The following is a 5,440-nucleotide window of genomic DNA, read 5'->3' as shown; positions in this document are numbered from 1 at the left end:
TTGTAATCGTACTCACTTGTACTCAAACTCATTTGTCCTCACGAGTATTCATACTCAATCTGTACTCATGAGTACTGAATCTGTACTCATGAGTACTCACTCTGTACTCATGAGTACTCAATGAGTACTACTGCTCATGAGTACTACTCATGAGTAGTACTCATTTTGCACTCATGAGTACTACTCATTCTGCACTCATGAGTACTCAATCTGTACTCATGAGTACTCAATTTGTATTACTCACGAATAATCAACTCATCTGCACTGTTAGCTAGGTCGTAGCTCGAATGAACAACTAAGTAGAAAAATAAATTGTTTAATTGATTAGAAAAACACAGGTTACACATAAATCAGGAGAGAGGAAGAAAACGTCTGACGCGGTGCACTGTCGTTGGGCGACTTACTGCGCGAAGGCAAGTACTGTGAGAAAGCGAAACGGAACGTAAGCACTCGCGTTGCGTCTGACGTCTCCTCTTGTTCTCAGGCCGGGTCGGGCTCAGGGGAGCTCAGGGCTTAACGGTGCAGCCGTGGCCGTAAACTGCGTTTTTCTGCGTGTCTTCGGGTGGGAGCTTTTGTCGTCCGTTTTCTTGTTTGCACTACTGTTTGCACTACTGTACTCAGGAGTGCATATACTCAAGAGTGCAAGCACTCGCCAAAACTGTATTCATGAGTATTGTACTCATGAGTGCTGTGTACTCATAAGTACTGTGTACTCATGAGTACTGTATACTCATGAGTGCTGTGTACTCATGAGTACTCATTCTCATGAGTACTCAAACTCATGAGTACTCATACTCATGAATACTGTACTCATGAGTACTCATACTTATGAGTAGTGTACTCATGAGTACTGTACTCACGAGTAGTGGACTTACCCTTGTACTCACTCGTCATCGTACTCACTGTTTTTTTTTGGGTGTGTGATCACTCATCATCGTACTCACTCGTGAGTTTGAGTACAAATGAGTACAAATGAGTGTACTCACGAGTGAGTACGCCGACCTATGTACAGGGTAGGCTGTTCAACAAGCGATGAAATGTGTCGTTGGAAGAGTGTGGTAAGTGATAAGGCCCTCTGATTTCAGTTTCTGGTTTATTCTGCAGGCTCCCTGTGCCATATGACGATATTTCGAAGAAGCATTTAGTCGCGGACGCGGATTATATTGTAAGCCCGTCTCCGCGCTGCTCGCAGGGGATATATGTAGCAAATGAAGGTCTGCGGGCGCGCACCTCACGACAAGACGACTCTGTCGTGTGCTGATCCCCGAGTATAATTATGCATTGTTCATCGTACTTTTGTTGAATATTCCCGAAATTAACACAGACTGGCTTGTAAATGGTGGTGATCAATATCTGAGGTATAATATTGGCAAACGTAACGGGTGTGCTGTCAGGTATGAGTGCTCCGCTGATTATGTAAGCGCACAAAACCGATTTAAATCGTAGTGTATAGCCGTAGCATGAACATCTGAGGAACCGGTGGTTACGGAGACACGGCTAGTAAATTCAGGTCAGTGTAACTACAATCGGCTCCATCATACGCCGGTTCCGCGACGCTGGCCTGTGACACACACCTGGCGCTTATACAGACCGAAAATACTACACTAAGATCGCGTCTGAAACATTTACACTCTCGTAAACACACCCCATTTGCGAACAGAGTGACCGCTCCACACAAATATGAATTTCAAACGCCCACAAACGGTAAATCTCAGTCGTGAACATGCCGCAAAAGCAGCGGCGGCACTGGGGAGCGGGCCGCGGACTCCCGCGCCTGCTTTCGAAACGGGTCGCTAGGGGGATTTCAGTGGCGCCCCTACAGGCCGCGCTCAAGGAAGAAAGAAAGCATCTTTGTTGCGTTTTTGTGCGGCCCCTGCTTTACGCAGAGGTGTAATATTTGGTATACACTGTCGTGAAGGTGTACTCTAGCGATTGCGGGATTGAAATGGCGACCTTCAGAAGCCTATTTAGGGCCCCTTTAAATGACCCATGTCAGCACTCTCTAGATGTCAAATCATAGCTGTGTGCTAATAGTCATCAGCACGCAGCAGATGTATAGTCGGTTGTAGTCAAGTTGTTGTTCTTCTGACCAAATGATGTTTTAAGTTGACCGCTTCTAACAGCAGAGCTGTTGTTACTGGCCGTAATTTTAGTGTTTCAGGAAAAAATACCATGAAAATGCGGATCGCTCGCGAACGCCGGCGTCGCGGCGACCGCCGAACGTTCCCGGCACGCACGTGCAGTGGCTTTAGCAAAAAAAAAAGAACAAACTCCAGCGCTGTCGTAAGACGCTACCGCGCATGTAATGGGTGGCATGAGGAACACGATAATATCGATGCATATGATGATGACTACCACTAGCACTAGACGAAACATGTAAATAAACAATTTCAAACAATTCTTTGAACAATTGCACACAAGCCTGTGCAATTGCACACAAGCCTAGGTGTAGACTTATGCGAGCTGGATATTTTGCTGTATTTGCACCCAGAAAATAAAACATTATAATTATTATTGTTATTAAACTACAACAAATGCGCGGTGATGTGTCCTTTAGTGCCCACGTATAAAGAAAACCTGCAGCTTCGCTACGGTTCAAGCCTTGCGCGACTTGGTGCAAGCTTCTCCAGTCGAGCTGGTGGAAATCCACAACGCTGAGGATGACTTTGCATCCACCACTCGCTGCAAAGACGACGACGACGACCTCTTCGATGCATATGCGATTACCAGCACCGCAACGATGCAAATAAACAATGATACTGAAACTCAACAATGTGTCCGGCAGTGTGTCCGTGAGCGAGGGGAAGCGGACTCAGCCAGAATGTGAAGCTGTGCCTAAGGGTGTGGAAATGGGTCTGACTCGGACGGTCCGCCACTCGCGGCTGCCGTGCCAACGACGCCAGCATGGGGGGAAGGCAAGCGACAAAGGCAACCGATGCAGGCCTCCAAGGGGGTTTATTCCCAAAGCCACCCTAGCACACCATCTTCTGCGTCGTCTACGGGTCCCGCGTTGCTCGAGTGGCCGGAATCGTTCTACCCCGGCGCTACCGGTGGACGATGGTCGGCCCAGGCTCGAGGGTAAGAGCCGGGTCGCTCCGCCGCCGCACGCCGTAATCTCTGCTGCCCCGCTAGTGATGAGCCTCATTGTGATCAACTCAAGATTAGTGAGGGCAGCAAACTGCAGTGGCAGAGGACATCGCTTGCAGTTCACGGAAGGCCTCTGATAGCGTGGATGTCCCCAGCGTTTGTGAAATTTTTTTGCATATCACCGTCTGTTAAGGGTGTCAGAACTTGAGGTTGTGGTTGTTGGAAATAGTTGCTGCAGATCCACTACTGCACAGATAATGCATACACTAGTTGATTATTCTGCTTTGTGCAGATCTACAGAATCTCCGCTGTGGAAGATCTTAAACAGACTGGGCGATTATCTTTAAAAGCTTACAACCAAGGCAGGCAAAAAGATGTTTCACTCTTGTCATAATAAAGTGAAGTTTCTTCTCTTGCGACATTTCGTTTTCAGCATGACGAAGCAGCCTTTTCACCTCTGCGAACACAACCACCTCTCTCTCTTTCTTGGGTACTGTTTGCTTGTCTGTAGCAAGGCACAGGTGGGTTCTTTTTTGCACAAGGACACTGAATCTCTCCAAAAAGCTTAGCCGAGCTTGTTTGTCGAGGTGTCTAGCCTCTGCCTCTCGAACCAGCTCCCGCTCATCGAGAGAGCAGCCCATGGAAACCACTCCTGTAATGCCATAAATGCTATCAGAATAAGTGTTTTTCTCTCTCTCCCCCTCGGACTAGAAAAACAGCTGCCAAAGTGCTTCAGTGTTGTCTCAGGGGTTCAACGTTCTGTCCCACTTGAGCTGCTCCGACCGTTTCTGAGGTAACCCACAAATAAAGGTGGCTCTCAGAATTGCTAAAGGACTACTGGTGAAAGTTGACTGAATATAGGGTTTAACGTGCCGAAACTACTTAGGTTATGAGGTACGACGTAGTGGAGGGCTCCGGAATAATTTCGACCACCTGAAGATGTTTAACGCGAGCCGAAATCCCGAACACACAATCGTTTTTGCTTTTTGCCTCCATCAGAAAAGCTGGGGAAGGCTGGGAAATGAACCCGTGCCCTTGAGATCAGCAGCACAACAAATAGCCACTGAGCCACCACAGCAGGTACCACTGATTGATTTGATTGATTTCATTGAAGGCTTTAACGCGCCGACACAGTGCAGGCGACGAGCCGTGCTATAGTGGAGGTCTCCGGATTAATTTTGACCAGCTTGGGATCTTAACGTGCACCGAAATCTCGCACACACGGGCGTTTTTGCTTTTCGCCTTGATCAGAAAAGCGGCCACCGCGGCCGGGAATCGAACCCACGTCCTCGTGCTCAGCAGCACAACACCTTAGCAATGGGTACTACTAGTGAAGAGCTTGCGGCATCAGTCATGGTGGCAGCGTTGGTCATGTCGGCCACGGACTGAACATTCGAGTCGTCTTGAAGGAGAATCAGCTGTGGAGGAAGACGTTGCAGTCGGCGGCTGGCTTGAGGACTGGCTTGGAAGCTGTCAGGGGACATTAAAGGGGCCCTGCAGCACTTACCATCGACTACTAGGAATGTATTTTGGGGTAAAGTGTATTGTCCCAGCAATCTCCTCCCGCAAGAATTATAAAAATCCCGTCACTACCACCGAAACTACGCGCAATGGGAAGTCACGCATAATCGTTCCCTCTCAACTCGACTGCGGACGTGACGAAAGCTGCGCGCTTTCTCCCGGAGAGGGGGGGGGGGCGCCTCGCGGCGTTCTTTTCCGCGGCTTTCTATATATGACAGGCCGGGGAGTTTTCTCCGTTTCTCCGCAACATGGAGGGGTCTATTTCCGGTCTGGTGCCACAAAAAAACAGGCATGGCTCCCTGCTCGCAAGCGCGCTTTTGGGCTGATAGGGTGTTTTAGAAGCAATAAACGTTTGTTGTCGAGTGGTCTGGTAGAAAGGGAAGTATTGAGCTCATCACTCAAACCCCGCCCGCACTCAAAACACAAAATAAAAGGCAAAACTGTGCCTACAGGTTCAGGCATAGAAGAGGTTCGTACACAGCGCCAACGACGGCGGATCGTCACGGGAAATGCGAGAAATTAGCCACGAAGTTGACCAGTGACAGCCGATCGGACAGCCATGGCCTCGATGACGTCGTTTAGGCCATGCCAGCGGTGCATAATGAGGAGAACTGATGAGAGCACGGTTGGTTTTTCCGCGTCTTTCACGGCGATTCGTGCGCTCACCGCTTCACGCGCAGGTGTAACGTTTGGCTCAGGTATTTCTGGTAGTGTAAATTAAGCGTCGCGCAGGTTTACTTGCACTGCTCAAAGAGTGTTGCAGGGTCCCTTTAAGGGTGCACCCCCTGCTCCTGAACAGATGTTCCATAAACAAGAACATATCGCAGGGCTA

Source organism: Haemaphysalis longicornis, unplaced genomic scaffold (genome assembly GCF_048455015.1).
Source record: "Haemaphysalis longicornis isolate Haplotype H1 unplaced genomic scaffold, Haemaphysalis longicornis Haplotype H1 scaffold_3, whole genome shotgun sequence".
Classification (NCBI taxonomy): Eukaryota; Metazoa; Arthropoda; class Arachnida; order Ixodida; family Ixodidae; genus Haemaphysalis; species Haemaphysalis longicornis.
This window is presented reverse-complemented; position numbering follows the sequence as displayed.